General features: G+C 38.5%; 1 non-coding gene across 1 annotated transcript; it reads left to right on the top strand.

Annotated features, from left to right (window-relative positions):
- The first annotated feature begins 11,165 nt into the window (after positions 1 to 11,165).
- On the top strand, positions 11,166 to 11,356 carry LOC111749646 (U2 spliceosomal RNA). Its single transcript, XR_002784847.1, has one exon. It is a non-coding gene; the product is annotated as a U2 spliceosomal RNA (small nuclear RNA).
- The last annotated feature ends 6,809 nt before the right edge of the window (positions 11,357 to 18,165 follow it).

The raw sequence follows: 18,165 nt of genomic DNA, 5'->3' as shown, positions 1-18,165 counted from the left end.
ATTCTGTTAAAACTCAACCACAAAAAGACAAACAACCCACTCAAAAAGTAGGCAAAGGATATGAACACGCACTTCACTACAGAAGATATTCAGGCAGCTAACAGACACATGAGAAAATGCTCTTGATCATTAGCCATTAGAGAAATGCAAATTAAAACTACGATGAGATTCCATCTCACTCCAACAAGGCTGGCATTAATCCAAAAAACACAAAATAATAAATGTTGGAGAGGCTGCGGAGAGATTGGAACTCTTATACTCTGCTAGTGGGAATGTCAAATGGTACAGTCACTTTGGAAATCGATCTGGCATTTCCTTAAAAAGTTAGAAATAGAACTACCATACAACCCAGAAATCCCACTCCTCGGAATATACTCTAGAGAAATAAGAGCCTTTACACGAACAGATATATGCGCACCCATGTTTATTGCAGCACTGTTTACAATAGCAAAAAGCTGGAAGCAACCAAGGTGTCTGTCGATAGATGAATGGTTAAATAAATTATGGTACATTCACACAATGGAATACTATGCTTCGATAAAGAACAGTGACGAATCTGTGAAACATTTCATAACATGGAGGAACCCGGAAGGCATTATGCTGAATGAAATTAGTCAGATGCAAAAAGACAAATACTGTATAAGACCACTATTATAAGTTCTTGAGAAATAGTATAACTGAGAAGAACACATACTTTTGTGGTTACGGGGGGGGGAGGGAGGGAGGGTGGGAGAGGGTTATTTACTGATTAGTTAGTAGATAAGAACTACTTTAGGTGAAGGGAAGGACAATACTCAATACATGGAAGGTCAGCTCAACTGGACTGGACCAAAAGCAAAGAAGTTTCCGGGATAAACTGAATGCTTCAAAGGTCAGCAGAGCAAGGGCGGGGGTTTGGGGACTATGGCTTAAGGGGACTTCTAAGTCAATTGACATAATAAACTCTATTATGATAACATTCTGCATCCCACTTAGAAGTGTGGCGTCTGGGATCTTAAATGATAACAAGTGGCCATCTAAGATATATCAATTGGTCTCAACCCATCTGGATCAAAGGAGGATGAAGAACACCAAGGTCACACGATAACTATGAGCCTGAGACAGATAGGGCCACATGAGCTAGAGACTTACATCACCCTGAGACCAGAAGAACTAGATGGTGCCCGGCCACAACTGATGACTGCCCTGACAGGAAACACAACAGAGAACTCCTGAGGGAGCAGGAGGACAGTGGGATGCAGACCCCAAATTCTCATAAAAAGACCAGACTTAATGGCCTGACTGAGACTAGAAGAATCCCGGCGGTCATGGTCCCCAAACCTTCTGTTGGCCCAGGACAGGAACCGTTTCCGAAGGCTACTCATCAGACATGGAAGGGACTAGACAATGGGCTGCAGAGAGATGCTGATGAAGAGTGAGCTACTTGTATCAGGTGGACACTTGAGACTGTACTGGCATCTCCTGTCTGGAGGGGAGATAGGAGGGTAGAGAGGGTTAGAAACTGGCAAAATCGTCACGAAAGGAGAGACTGGAAGAAGGGAGCAGGCTGACACACTAGGGGGAGAGTAAATGGGACTATGTGGTAAGGTGTATATAAGCTTACATGCGACAGACTGACTTGATTTGTAAACTTTCACTTAAAGCACAATAAAAAATATTACTAAAAAAAAACTACTCCAATGGCTTTTGATCTCATTCAGATTAAAATTCAGAGTCTTTACCATGGTCTATATAATAATGTCTTAATTTGTCTAAACCTCTGTTACTTATTTTATCATGTCTTCTACTGGTCTTCCTCTCCCTCTATTCCAACCACACTGTCACCCCAGGGCCTTTTCACTTGTTCTTCCCTGTGCCTGGGATACTCTTTCCCAGATATCTGCATGATTTGTCTCCTCAATTCATTCATATTTTAGCCATCTTCACTGACCCCTCTATTTAAAATTCTAATCCTACCATTCACTTCCTTACCCCATTCTCTGCTTTATTTTTCTCCATATTGTTTTATTTCCTTATGACATACTGTATTTTATGAATTGACTTGTGTAAGTTATAAAAGGGTAGGTTTTTTTTTTAATAATTTATTTTATTTTTGCTGTTGTTGAGAATATACGCAGCTGGACATAACACCAGTTCAACTGTTTCTACATGTACAATTCAGTGACAGTGATTACATTCTTCTAGATGTGCAACCTTCTTACCCTCCTTTTCTGAGTTGTTCCTCTTCCATTAACGTAAACTCACTGCTCCGTAAATTTCCTCCCTAATCGTTGGATTGCCGTTGTCAGTCAGATTTCTTGTATATAGATCCTAGAAGAGCACAATGCTCAAGGCAGATATTCTTCACTAGTTAAGCTGAAATATTGTTTGGCTTTAGGGCAGGGGTGGGGTTTTACTGCTGTATCTCCTGCACCTAGAACAGCACCTGGCATATGGTAAGCATTTATAGTATTCCTTGAAGTGGTAAATGAATGAAGAAGCAAATAACCTGGTTTCAGTTTTTTTTAAATAATATTCTCTCTGACATTAGAACCTCTCTGAGACACTGGTTGTAATTTTTAAGGTTCTATTCTGTTTATTCCAGTGGTGTAGTGGTTATGAGGCTGCTAACCAAAAGGTTGACAGTTTGAATCCACCAGCTGCTCCTTGGAAACCCCCTGGAGCATTTCTACTCTGTCTTATAGGGTCGCTATAAGTCAGAATCTTCTTGTCGGCAATGAGTTTTCTCTGTTTTTTATTCTGTTTATTAAACCAGCTCTGTTTTCTCTGAAATCAGTTATTTTGATTGCTCACCTTATTCTTTCTATTACTTGTTCATTTTTCCTCAAAGATCTGATTTTTCTTGGTAGTGTATTATTTCTTCAGCTACAGTTTCCTCTGCTTCCTCCATTAGTTTTATTCCATCTACTTCTCTCTTCTAGATATTCCTTAATAAGTCTGGACCATGAATAGTATATTTATGGTTGCATCCTTTTCAAAACATTGTTTTGGCAACTTCAGAGGGACCTTGGGTGGGGAGAGACATAGGCGTAGGTGCCCAATCTGCTTCTTAAATGGTAAGCTTCCCCTATAATTTTGAAGGCTCATCAATTTATTCTTAATGTCTCAGATTTGTCTACTTGGCTCTCTAATCAAGAATATTCTAATGTAATAAATGCCTTTAGGGATTGTTAGGTAGAATCTGCGTCCCTTCCTAGATAGATATTCTTGTCTCTTTCCTGAGCTTTCAGAAAGCAACAGAACAACCAAAAAACCAACAAAAGGAAACTTTTGTTAACTGAATATTTGTCTTGAGGCACATGGTTGTAAACTCTGTCACAGCTTCCTTCTGTGAGTACTGTGTTTTGTGTTTAAGCATCGTTGAAACTCTTACATTTTAACTACTAGAGTGTTTTCTGCTTTTGTATTACCTTTTCATCCAAAAATATGCAAAAGATACCAAGTGACATTCGAAGAAAACCGTGACCAGTTTATTTTCTATTTCCTTGTGCTTATCTTAGTTTTATTCTTTGAAGCTGGGATTAACTGTGTCTTCTAAATTCTGAGATTTCTACCAAATGAGCTATTTAATTAATTCACAATCCCTTAGAGAAAATTGTGAATGAATAAATCATCCCAAAAATTAAACTGGCAAATTCAAAGAGATTTTTTGTATTAAGAGTTTTGGGCCTAAAATTATTTTCAGTTGAAAAATAACCTTCCAAAATAATTAAACCTGCAGTTGGCCATGTAAGCCATTTTAATCTCCCAAAGTTACTGGGGCAAATATGATCCCAAAAGGAAGCCAGAAACTGAACGAAATGCTAAAGCTTGATAAACAATATCTGGAATAACTTAGTGCCCTTTTAAATCACTTAAAGGCAAATTTAAAGGAACTCGTTCTATGAAATGTTTTGGACAGTTATTTAGTGAAAAAAAAAAATTTCCAGTGTACTTATGTATATTTTCTTCTTGGCTCTTTATGGAGTTAAATGAAGCAGTACATTCCAAATTAGAATCAACCTTTTTGGATCACTATCAAATACATATGGAGACACAAAAACTTCCTCCTAGCTTAAAGTGATGGCTTGATACAGAATTCCACTAAAGAGCTATCGCACCGTAGGGATCATTTCCATCTTTCTTTTTTTCAGCTTTGTGAGTCTTTGTGAATTCTTTTTCTACATAAACATACTATTCTCTAATGAGGACATTACTGTTTTTCTCTTTTCTTACCTACAGGCTGTTACAATCAAGTGGTTTACTTAATTATTTAGTTGAGAGTAAGTGCCCTAGTTGGAAAGCATCCTCCTTCAGCAGCCAGTTTTAGAATTTATAGCTTCAGAGCTGCATCTTCAGAGAAACTTTCCAAAAGAACCTTAAGGTGCTAATTATATGACTATAAAATTTACATGGATTTAAGTCACATTAACATATACATTTCAATTTTTTGAAAATTGATATAGTGCAAATTGATGAGGATAATTATGACGGTATTTTAGGATTTTTTCCCTTGCGATCAACCCAAGCACATCGTTTATTTTAAAAATGTGCACTATTTTGCTCTAATTAAGAGTGTCTTAAATAGACATAAATATTATTATTTATCATTCACAAGACTAGGCAGAATAATGCTTTAATCGTGAGAACTGATGATTTAGTCTCATGGTTCTATATCCCCACTGCACACAGAATCACCTGGAGGAGAAAATACAGAGGCCTGGGCCTACCCGCAGAGATTCTGACTCAATTATTCTGGGGTGGGACCTGGGCCTCAGTATTCTATCAGAGATCCCTGGGTCATTCTAATGAGCAAATTGGACAGAGAACCACTGTTTTAGTCGACAGTTGGGCACCTACGTAAAGCATATTACCTACCTATCGTTTCAAAAACCACTACAAACACAACATAGTAATTAAGTTATAAACAAAATTCAGTGGAGGTGATATTGTAAACATTTTTTTAAATTAATGAGCACCTCGGGAAATCTTCCTTCTAGCTGGCCTGAAGTCCAAGCTGCCACCTCTTTACCTCTTTTCTTCCAGTCATCCTGTAGTAGCATTCAAAATTATATGGTCTTTTCAGCTGGTCTAACTCATTAGGAAGAAATGTAAACAATTTTTGAGACGGTTTTTATGTCTGTTATGTCTTCATGCAAAATGTAAGTTAATTCCTCTACATTCCCATGTATGGTGAGTGAGAACAAAGTTATTTCTGTATACAAGGTCGAAGGTGCATACTTAATATCAAGCTAATGGAACCCTGGAATATTAAGGGTTTCTAAATCTGGTTCTTTTCACCCTTTTGTCATTGTACAGACTGTTTTTCTCTGAATACAGTGGTCTGAGGTCTGTAATAATTCTTGATGTTAGTCATAATCACAGCCAATTTTTTTCAGTATTAACGTTTCTAATCATTAATTAATAAGCTCTGTCAAATGCAGGTCACACCTGGCTTAGTACCAGATCAGCTGGGAGTTCTAAGTGCCACCAGGGAATATATCTGATGTTGTTTTTGTTGTTAGGTGTCGCTGCTAAGCTTGAGCCCATTGTTGTAGCCACTTTCTCAATCCATCTCATTGAGGGCCTTCCTCTTTTTCATTGACCCTCTGCTTTACTAAGCATAATGTCCTCCAGGGACTGATTCCTCCCGATAATGTTTTCAAAGCATGTGAGACATGGACTCGCCATCCTTGTTTCTAAGGAACATTCTGGTTGTACTTCTTCCAAGAAAGATTTTTTTGTTCTTTTGGCAGTTCATGGTGTATACAATATTCTCTGCCAACACCACAGTGCAAAGATGTCAATTCCTCTTCAGTCTTCCTTTGTCATTGTCCAGCTTTCACACGCATATGATGCAATTAAAAATACCATGGCTTGGGTGAGGCACATCTTAGTATTCAAGGTGACATCTTTGCTTTTCAACACTTTAAATAGGCCCTTTGCAGCAGATTTGCCCAAAGCAATGCGTCTTTTGATTTCTTGACTTCTGCTTCCATGGGTGTGGATTGTGAATCCAAGTAAAGTGAAATCCCCGACAACTTCAATCTTTTCTCCATTTATCATGATGTTGCTTATTGGTCCAGTTTTGAGGATTTTTATTTTCTTTATGTTGAGGCATAATCCATACTGAAGGCTGTGGTCTTTGATCTTCATCAGTAAGTGCTTCAAGTCCTCTTCAATTTTCACCAAGCAATGTTGTGTTATCTGCATAACACAGGTTGTTAATGAGTCTTCCTCCAATCCTGATGCCCCATTCTTCTTCATAAAGTCCAGGTTCTCGGCTTATTTGCTCAGTGTACAGATTGAATAAGTACAGCGAAAGGATACAACCCTGATGCACACTTTTCCTGACTTTAAACCAATCAGTATCCCCTTGTTCTGTCCAAACAGCTGCCTCTTGATCTGTGTACAGGTTTCTCATGAGCACAAGAAAATGTTCTGGAATTACCATTATTTGCAATGTTACCCATAATTTGTTGTGATCCACACAGTCGAATGCCTTTGCATAGTCAATAAAACACAGGTAAACATCTTTCTGGTATTCTCTGCTTTCAGCCAGGATCCATCTGACATCAACGATGATGTCCCTGGTTCCACATCTTCTGAATCTGCTTGAATTTCTGGGAGTTCCCTGTCGATATACTGCTGCTGCTGCTTTTGAATGATGCTCAGTAAAATTTTCCTTCATGTGAAATTAATGATATTGTGCTATAATTTCTGCATTCAGTTGGATCATCTTTCTTGGGAATAGGCATAAATATGAATCTCCTCCAGTCTGTTGGCCAGGTAGCTGTCTTCCAAATTTTTTGGCATAGATGAGCGAGCACTTCTGGTGCTGCATCCGTTTGTTGCAACATCTCAATTGGTATTCCATCAATTCCTGAAGCCTTTGTTTTTTGCCAATACCTTCAATGCAGCTTGGACTTCTTCCTTCAGTACTGTCAGTTCTTGATCATGTGCTACCTCTTGAAATGGTTGGATGCCAATGAATTCTTTTTGATATAGTGACTCTGTGTACTCCTTCCATCTTCTTTTGATGCTTTCTGTGTCATTTAATATTTTCCCTGTAGAATCCTTCAATATCGCAACTTGAGGCTTGAATTTTTTCTTTAGTTCTTTCAGCTTGAGAAATGCTGAGCATGTTCTTTCCTTTTGGTTTCCTATCTCTAGCTCTTTGCACGTCATTATAATACTTTGTCTTCTCGAGCTATCCTTTGAAGTCTTCTGCTCAGCTTTTTGACTTCATCTTTTCCTCCTTTTGCTTTAGCTGCTCGACGTTCAAGAGCAAGTTTCAGAGTCTCTTCTGACATCCATTTTGGTCTTTTCTTTTTTTCTTGTCTTTTTAGTGACCTCTTGTTTTCTTCATGTATGATGTCCTTGATGTCATTCCACAACTGACCTGGTCTATGGTCATTAGTGTTCAACATGTCAAATCTATTCTTAAGATTGCCTCTAAATTCAGGTGGGATATACTCAAGGTCATACTTTGCCTCTAGAGGACTTGTTCTAATTTTCCTCAGTTTCAACTTGAACCTGCATATGTGCAAATAGATGGTCTGTTCTGAAGTTAGCCCCTGGCCTTGTTCTGACTGATGATATTGAGCTTTTCCACCATCTCTTTCCACAGATATAGTCGATTTGATTCCTTTGTATTCCATCTGGCAAGGTTCATGTGTATAGTTGTCATTTATGTTGGTGAAAAAAGTATTTGCAGTGAAGAAGTAGTTGGTCTTGCAAAATTCTATCATGCAATCTCCAGCATCATTTCTATCACCAAGGCTATATTTTCCAACCACCTGTCCTTCTTAGTTTCCAACTTTCACATTCCAGTCACCAGTAATTATCAAAGTATCCTGATTGCATGTTCAATCAATTTCAGTCCGCAAAAGTTGGTGAAAATCTTCACTTTCTTCATATTTGACCTTAGTGATTGGTGCATAAATTTGAATAATAGTCATACTAACTTATCTTCTTTGTAGGCGTATAGATATTATCCTATCACTGACAGGGTTGTGCTTCAGGATAGACCTTGAAATGTTATTTTTGGTGATGAATGCAACATCATTCCTCTTCAAGTTGTCATTCCCGGCAAGTAGACCATAGGATTACCAAAACCAGTCCATTTCAGCTCACTAATGCCTAGAGTATCCATGTTTCATTTTTGATGATTTCCAACTTTCCTGAATTCATAATTCATATATTCCACATTCCAATTATTAATGGATGTTTGCAGATGTTTCTTCTCATTTTGAGTCATGCCACATTAGCAAATTAAAGTTCCGAAAGCTTGACTCCATCCACATCATTAAAGTTGAGTGCCTTCCAACCTGAGAGGCTCATCTTCTGGCACCATATCAGACAATGTTCTACTGCTATTCATAAGGTTTTCACTTTCTAATTCTTTGCAGACGTAGACCATCAGGTCCTTCTTCCTGGTCTGTCTTAGTCTGGAAGTTCAGAAAAACTTGTCCACCGTGGGTGACCCTGCTGGTACTTTAATACTGGTAGCATAGCTTCCAGCATCTCAGCAACACAAAAGCCCCCACAGTACAACAAACTGACAGACATGTGTGTGGAAGGGGGGTGGGGGTAGGGGGGTACATATCTAGTTGCCAGTAACTCTGCAAAACTAATGTCAGCCATTTTATTTTGGTTATATAAATAAAGGTGTATCCAGATCTAAGGAAGAAAAATGAGCTTAGAAGTTTAAATTTGAGCTTATATTAAATATTCATATGTAGGTAATCACAGCATAGTTTGTTTATACATGTGTTTTCCAAAGCCACTGACAAGAGTCAGTTGATGATTGTAATGAACTGATCTTAAAAAATGAAAGACATAGACAGAAGGAAATCATGGAATTACATTTAAGTACCTCTTGATAATATTAAATACACAACCTTTTCAGGTAAAAAAGGAGAAACATTATATTCTTCTGATAAACCCAAAATTACATGATCTAGCGTGTTCAGTAAAAGTTCCTTGAACCTTTGAAAGTTTTAAAAATGGCTTAGGTTAAAACAAATAACTGCTAGTCATTAAGAATTTATTCTAGAGTTGTAACGTTTTTGGAGATTTCATATGTTCTTTTAATATTCCTATTTTGACCCTTAAAATGATGCCTGAGGAAATGTCCTCCACAAGTGATAACAGGAAAAGAAACATCGTGAAATAGTTCCAGTTTCAACTTGTAAGCCAGCCAATCAATCAACTGCACTTATGGAGTACCAGGTGGTTAATTGTACCCACGGGTAGGTGATTTTGCCAACACCAGACTGCTTTTCTATGATTTTTTGGTACCAAATTTTGTATCTGGAAATGGACAAATTATGAATATAAATTAAAAATTCATATTGTGTAAAATAAACCTTATACGTGTAAACTATTTTTATTTGTATTTGCATAACTTTTATAGATATGAAGTTATTGAATTAAAGCAAAATGTATACATAAAAACTGTCTCAGCATGTCATCATTTCACACATGTGACACCAATATACCAGTGGCCTCTGTGGAATACATCTTGAGCAATTAAATCAAGCTTTTCATTTTTATTTAACATTTCCTGAAGCATGTTCCATGAATTTGAAAACTCCCTATGTGGGTAACCCACCACCGTCTGTCAGTTTGTCGTACTGTGCTGGCTTGTCTATTGCTGCGGTGCTGGAAACTATGCCATTGGTATTTCATGTACCAACAGGGTCATCCACGGAGGTCAATTTTCAGCGGTGCTTCCAAATCTACTTCAAAAAGTTAGCCAATGAAAACCTCAGGAATTACGACAGAACATTATCCAACACTCTTGCTTTGGACGAATCATCAGGAGGAATCAATTGCAGGAGGAAGACATCATGTTTGGCAAAGAGAAGTGCCAAAGATAGCAAGGGAGACCACCAGTGAGATGGATTGGCACAAAAGCTGCACCAATGGACTTGAACATGCTGGACGCTGTAATACTGATGCAAGATTGGGAAACATTTTGTATTATTTTACACAGGATCACTGTAAATCAGGGTTGATGGGAGTTATCTATGTTTCTATATATCTAGGAGACAAAGGGCAGGGGAAATGAGTTTGGTCGTGTAAGTTTGGAAAATAATGTCTTAGAGTTTTAAAATAGTTTTATTTAACTACTTTAACACACAAATGTTCTTTGTGAATCTTCAAGGGGGTGTTAGAATAGATAGCATTTCCCAAATGATTTGATCTTGTAGGATCTAGGGAAATGCCAGTTTACCAGATCAACAGTGCATATTTGTTAGAGTAATTTTCATTTCCACGTCCATGTTATTATAACTGTTTTTTTTTAAACCTGTATCACAAGCTTGCCTGCATTCCAATAGTGATACTGATTATACTTATTCCCTAGGTATGTATACAAAGGCAATTGCAGTGGTACAAAGCAGACAGCTAATTTCTCCAGAGTATCTCCTGAAAGCTGGTACTACCCCCACTTGGACAGAGGCCAGGACTTTGGACTAAGCATGTTACTGGGCTGGACATTATTAGGTCTGAGAAGCCATCCTGGTCATTTACATATCCACCTTCAAGTAGTCATTCTATGTTCAACTTTTAACAGTCTTGCAATTAATGACTTTTGCTGTTGTTAGGTGCCAACAAGTCAGTTCCAACTCATAATGACCTTATGCAAAAGAGAACAAAACATTGCCCTGTCCTGCACCATCCTCACTGTCATAGCTGTTTGAGCCCATTGTTGCAGTCACTGTGTTGATCCGTATTGTCAAGGATATTCCTCTTTTTCACTGACCCTCTACTTTACCAAGCATGATGTCCATCTCCCAGGGACTGGTCCCTGCTGATAAGATGTCCAAAGTACGTGAGACAAAGTCTCTCTGTCCTCACTTCTAAGGAGCATTCTGGCTGTACTTTTTCCAAGACAGGTTTGCTCGTTCTTCAGGCAGTCCATGGTATGTTCAATATTCTTGCCAACACCGTAATTCAAAGCCATCAATTCTTCTTTACTCTTCCTATTCATCATCCAGCTTTCCCATGTATATGAGGTGATTGAAAATACCATGGCTTGGGTAAGGCGCACCTTAGTCATACCAAGGATCGGTGGCACCAGAGTGAACCTATTCAGAAATTAATCCTCAGACAGTCCCTGGCTCATTTTCCATTATATCAGCCAAGGGATTTTACTGTCCCATTATCGCTCTGAAATACGCACTTCTCATTCTTTTGGTTAAGATCAAATGCAGTATCAGTTCTTATCAGTTTAATACCTGATAGGTCCTCTATCTGAGTACAATATATTAAATGGATTTTTGGAGCTGGGAGGTGGAATGTTAGCTTGCTCCATCCACCCCATGCATCGACCTGGCATTGCAGTACCTACAGGAACAGAGCACCCCTCTGGAAGAATAACTGGTTGTCTAAGAGTGGAAACTTTCCAGCTTCTCCGGTCCCCAGCTAGGTGCTTCTTGCACTTGCTTTCCGTTCTGCATCTGCACCATTTCCAGTGTCTGCATCTGGCTTTGATGGCCTTGTGAGAAGTGCAACGTCCTTCTCGGCAAAGACCTGGGAGAAGGGAACACAGAAAGGTTAGAAAACCAAAAGGGAAGAACATGCTTGGTATTTCTCAAGCTGAAAGAACTGAAGAAAAAATTCAAGCCTCGAGTTGTAATATTATAGGATTCTATATGCAAAATATGGAATGATGTAGGAAACATCAAAAGATGATAGAAGGAATACAAAAAGTGACTGTACCAAAAAGAATCAGTCAACATTCAACCCTTTAAGGAGGTAGCATATGATCAAGAACCAATGATATTGAAGGAAGAATATCAGTAGAACTGATATTCCGTGGAGAAGGACATCATGCTCCATAAGGTTGAGGGTCAGTGAAAAAGAGGAAGACCGTCCACTAGAAGGATTGACACAGTGGTTGCAACAATGTGCTCAAACATAGCAACAATTGTGAGGATGGCACAGGAGCAGGCAGTGTTTCATTCTATCATATATAGGGTCACTTTGAGTCAGAACTGATGGGACAGCACCTAACTACAACAACAAGAACGTGGTAGTTCCTGATGTCCTTTTTAAAAGTCAATTTTATTTAGTTATAACTTACATACAATAAAATGCACCCATTTCAATGAGTTTTGATAAATTCATGCACCCATGTAACCACCACATTAAGATTTAGACCATTTCTATCATCTTGCACCTTTGTCATAAGTCTCCTCTGTCACTAGCCCATTGCAACAGGGTATGTGTTTTCTCTCCCTGTAGTTTTGTCTTTTCCAGGATGTCTATAAATGCAATAATACAGTATGCACTCTTTTGTGTCTCAGTTTCCTTACTTAGCATATTTTTTTCATTTTTTGGATTCACCAATGTTACTTCATTCATCAGCAGTTCATTGCTGTTTATTGCTAGATAGGTTTCCATTGCATGGATGTACAACTTTTTTATCCCTTCATTTGTTGGTGGATATTTGGATTGTTTCCAGTTTGGGGCTGTTAAGAATATGCTTCTACCTACATTGGTGTTCAAGCTTTTGTGTTAACGTATGTTTTCCTTTCTCTGCATTGCAGGGTTGTATGGTTAAGAGTGAGTTTAACTTTTTAAAAAACTGCCAACCAGATTTCCAGAATGGCTGTACAATTTTACATTCCCACCAGGAATGTACAGGAGTTCTAGTTGCTCCACTGGAGCAACTATTAACAATCAGTCCTTATCAATACTTACCATTACCAGTATTTTTTATTTTAGCCAATGTAGTGGGTATGTAGTGGTATTTCGTTGAGGTTTAATTTGCATTTCCTCATGATTAATGGCATTGAGCATTTTCTCATGTGTTTATTTTTTAATTTTAAGTAACATTACTCTTATTTCATACTAACCAAAATTTACTTTTAAATGTTCAATGCCAAAGAAATTTCATGGGAAAAAAGTCTCATGAGTTCAAATGTATTTTAATTTTTTAAAATCCATCCTTAAACATATAGCCCTATTACCATCTTTGCTAGATATTTTGGCCCTGCCACCAGATAGAGTCTCTGACTTTCTATTGCAGAGTGCGCAGCCCCTCTCTGAAGATTTTTGAGCATTTTATTTCACCAAGCCCTTGCTATCTCCAATGGCAAGTGTGGAAGGTTGACTGTGTGTAGCCAATGTTCAATCTCTTCTTCTTCCTTGGTTAGAAAACTCTGTTTTTATTCAGGCTTGGAATGTGTCCAGCTAAAAGACTATTTCCCAGGATTCCTGTAGCCCTATGACTAAGCTCTGGCCAAAAAGAACTAAGTCAAAATGTTGGATGGGGCATCAAAGGAAGCTGCTTAAAGGAAGTCTTCTTCTTTTTGCTTTTTTCCTTTCCCCTTTCACTGCTGATATTGCAGATGCGATGGCTGAAGCTTCAGACGTCTTGTGATGCTCCAGAACACAGACGCACAAGATGAAGTTGTAGATGGAAGAAATTTGGATCTCTGATGACTGTATGGAGCTGCTTCCTGACCTTGTTTTGCCTGACTCTAGACTTCCGTGATGCGAGAACAGTTTTATGTGAGGATGCTTATGAAATTGTTATTTAGATTTTTCCCGCTACTGCCAGAATAGTAAAGGCATAAGCACTGCTGTTGGCTGCAATACCACCTCATACTTCCCTGAGAATTGCAGCCATTAGGAAAGAGGAGGGACAAAGCTACCCAGACCATCTGGAACCAGCAAATAGCATTAGCCACTTGAAACATTAATAATGGGGTCTTGATCTATTGGTTGAAAAATCCTGTCCTATGCTTGGTGCAAGTGATTAAGGTGCTGGACTGCTAACCAAAATGTTGTAGATTCAAGTCCACTCAGAGGCACCTCAAAAGAAAGGCCTGGTGATCTACTTCCAAAAAACCAGCAATTGAAAACCCTATGGAGTACAGTTCTACTCCAACAACTCTTTTTTTTATTGTAGCAGAGAGCTGTTTTTGATTCATGACATGTGCTCATGAGCACTCTGGTCATCTGAAAAAATAAATCATTAGACTTCAAAAAAATCATTGCAGGTAAACAGCATAGTATAAAGGATAGAATACTGAACCAACAAACAATAAATTGGGATTGTAGTGCTGTTTCCACATCTAACTAACTTTGTGCAAAATGTTTATAGTGTCTGAGCCTTAAGTGAGTAACTCCATTGCTAGTGGAAATTACACATGTTGATCCTTCCTTTCTATCCAGTGATAGTCCAAGCTTAATACTATGTGGAGATGACAGAAAAGGAAGCGGTAAAGTGAAGTCACAGGAAGAAGGCAAAATGAGTTAAAAGTATGTTTTTTATATACATAAAATCAAAGGAGTCCCTGGATGACACAAATGGTTTTGTGCCTGACTATTAGCTAAAAGTTTGGTGGTTCTAACCCACCCAGTCACTTGAGGGAGAAATACCTGATGATCTGCTTTTATAAAGGCTACAGCCAAAAAAACCCTATGGGGGCAGTTCTACTTTGCCACATGAGGTCTCTATGAGTCAAAATCATCTCCACGGAACCTAACAACAACAACAGAATATAGTCAGAAGTCCATGGGTGGCACAAACAGTCAAGTGCTCAACTATTAACCAAAAGTTTGGCATTTCAAACCAACCCAGAGGCACCTTGGAAGACAAGACCGTTGATCTGCTTGCCAAAGGTCACACCCTTGAAAACCCTATGAGCAGTTCTATTCTGCACATGTGGAATCACCATGAGTTGGAAGTGACTCAGTGGCAACTATCAACATTATAAGGGCTAAGGTAATTTTGAGACTAGTAAAAAAAAGAAAAAATGAAATAAGCTTATTTTAGATTTTACTCTGTTCCAGTAGAAACAATGATAAAGAACTAGCCATAATGCAAAATTTCTCTCCTCTTTTCACCTTCAGTATTTTTATTTTGTGTCTCATAGAGGCAAGACAAGGCATAGAATCTGTGGTAGAGGGCAAAAATGACTACAACTCTCCCCCTTCTCTGTATGTGTAAACAGGTTGTCCTGCTACATGGGGAAAAACAGGGCAACCATTTGCTCTTGCTAACCTCATGACAGCCAACAGCCCCAGGAAGCCAAGCTGCCTCTCTGGAAGCTAACATCAGACATGCAAATGACCCCAGTCCAGACCAGAACTGCCTGCAGGGGCCCAAAGGCTGACCCATAGAATCATGAACTAAATAAATGGTCATTGTGTTAAGCTACTAAATTCTGGGGTGATGTGCTATTCAGCAAAAGCTAATTAATGCTTATTCCTGTGAACATTTAAAGCTATGTTTCCTCCTGTGATGTTTTTCCTTCTCCAAATGTGAAGCAGAAATAAGAAGGGGTCTTCTTCAGAAACCGTAATGTCTGGGGCAGCAATGCAATGGAAGAGATAGATCAAGGACCTTTTCTTGTTCACTTTAAAGGCTATCACAACAACTGAATTTTTATTTTACTTTGCTAAAGCACGTGCCTGAAAAATCACTATTTCTCCTTTCGTAAATGAAGTTTTATTAATTTTTAAATGCCTGGTCGACTTTGTGGTGAGACTACTAGTCCAAAATGAACTCCCAGTGTTTAGTACCCGGGCTGAGAGGCAGCAGACTAAGTCATTTTCCACTCTTCTTGGCCTGTGAACAATGTGCAGCCAGCAGTCCACTTCTATAGTCAGAGGCCTCTGATGGGGCTCACTTCCCATGCAGGAGAAGAGCAGAGCTGCTGTTATTTTCAAACTTCGAAGTTTGTGTTTGAAATACATGTTTATTTTCCTATGCATTTCTCGAAGCTTTTGTGGGTATGTGCAGTTATAGGTTAATTAAACTTTTTTTTTTTTTTTTTTTTAATGTTCCACCTCATCACACAGAAGATTGGCGGTGGCTGTGGATGGCTTATATTACCAGGAGACAGATTAGGTGCCCTCCATGAGATATAAATTTAGTGGTTCTACGAACACTCCCCTCCCTGTCAAGTGTCTTTCTCATGCCTGTCACCATGCCTGAATTCACTCCATTAACTAGTTATCTCTTCTGATCTTAAAGATTTTTTAATGCTTAAGGGTTCCTTCCTAGAAGTAAATCTCCCTGATATCATTATTTGGTGGAAACGCCAGTGGTGTAGTGGTTAAGTGCCACGGCTCCTAACCAAAAGGTCAGTAGTTTGAATCCACGAAGAGCTCTTTGGAAACTCTGTGGGGCAGTTCTACTCTGTCTTATAGGGTTGCTATGAGTTGGAATCGACTTGACAGCAATGGGTTTGGGTTTTTTTGGTTTCATCCTCACTTAACATTTATTACCAAACTTTTATTTAAAAAAATTTTTTTTTGATGGCCATGTGTTTTCTGTATTGAAATGCATGCTTACTAATTGAACGTGTTTAAATTTTTGGTTAGTAATATGGATTTTGAGAAATATGATTTGGTAATACAAGCCACTGATAATGCAAATGGCACTTTTTAAATTTATTGGTATGATGACAAAACAATAAGAGCTAAAGAGATAATTTATTATGGGTGCCTTTTCCATAAGGTTACATGGGGAAACTCTGGTTTTGCAAATATGACACACACACACACACTCAAAAACCCATCAGAGCTCCCTAACTATCACAAAGGAAAGACATGATTATGTTTGCAAGCCTTATCTCACAGAAATAAAGAAAAAAAGGCAAAAGTTTACAAAACTAGCATATCCAAGAAGCATCTTGTAATAGAATTCTCAGCCTACGCAAATGAGGCTCCAGTTCTAGTCTGCTGAGTTTCACACATTTCAAAAGGGAGCCACCTTGACACTAAATGCATTAGAGCCAGAATAATGTACTGCCTAAGAGATCCAGAGGCATAAAAAGTTGTCAGTATACCATTAAACCAATAGTAATGAAAGAGTGAACACATCCATTGGAATTAGCTGATACTAGTTAGGAGAAAGGCTCTTTAAGAGCGGGACAGACATAGTGTTGGTACTGGTATCAGGAGAGGGAGATGACCATTTCACGTATTTCACAATTTGGGGTAGTCCCGTTTTAAACTTTGAAACGTTTTTTGGAAAGCTCAGCCAATTACTAGCTATTGCCTCCAAGTCTCTTTCACATTGCAGACGACTATTTCTTTGTTCTTTGAGATTCATTGGTCCTCCCTTATTAATTTGGAAGCAGCTTTATTTAACTGTTGAGATTGTGTTCCAATCATAGAATTTTATAGGGATATGAGAGATCATCTCATCTGAGTCTTCCTTCATCCTGATTATATAAGCTGGGGAAGTGAAGATCAAAGAGAAGTGACTTCCCTAGTGTTGGAGCTTTTCCAACAACTGCCTTTCTCCTCTGCCTTAATCACACACCCACACATCCCTGCACCTAAAAAGCAAGCGATTTTTCAGGTGTCTAGTATTTTTTTAGTATGGAGTCACTATGAGTCAGAATCTACTTGATGGCAATGGGTTTGGGGTTTAGAGGGAAAGAAAAAGGAAAAAAGAAAGGAGAAAGAAAGAAGGAGCTGGAGGGAACAAAACAAGAAACAAAGAAAAGAAGGAAGGAGGGAAGGAAGGAGGGAGTGAGGGAAGGCAAGAAAGAAAGAAGAAAGGCAGACAGGCAGGCAGGCAGATACAATGGAAAAATAATTACAAAGGTAATAAAGGCCTTAGGAATAAAGATGTTTGCTGAATCTTCAGATCCTTAAATCTGATCAAGGTCATTGCTCTAAGTAATCACAACCACTCACCAGGAGGCTGAGATTGGAATGGGACTTGTATTTTAGCTATAGAATTGTCAGTTTATGACAATTGGAGTTATATTATTTGTTTTCTTTATTTTATGAATAGAAATCTCAAGGGTCAGTGTATTAGTTAGGGCTCTCCAGAGAAACCGAATATACATATATATATACGTAGAGAGAGAGAGAGAGAGAAGTAGTACTAAGAATCGTCCAAATGGATCTCTTATGTTCCAGACACGCTCTTCCTTACCTCCATTGTGTAGTAGCTGTCCAATTTCCCCTTGGTAATTAGATTCAGTTACCCCAGTTAGTACAGTAACTCCCTTCTTAGCCTGTTGATTCAGAGGCATGAGGAACCCAAAATGGACAGGTGGCATTCTTAACTTCCAATTCAATATGATCATTGTTGTTTTTTCTGATGGAAGCATTCCTCCTTTTAGAACTATGACCTCTAGACCAGCAGAATGTAAGGTGATGAAGATAGGAAGCAAACATTTTGCTAGTGGATCACTAGGG

This window comes from Loxodonta africana, chromosome 11 (assembly GCF_030014295.1).
Source record: "Loxodonta africana isolate mLoxAfr1 chromosome 11, mLoxAfr1.hap2, whole genome shotgun sequence".
NCBI lineage: Eukaryota > Metazoa > Chordata > Mammalia > Proboscidea > Elephantidae > Loxodonta > Loxodonta africana.
Note: the sequence above shows the minus strand (reverse complement) of the source record. Positions and strands in the feature narration are given on the sequence as shown.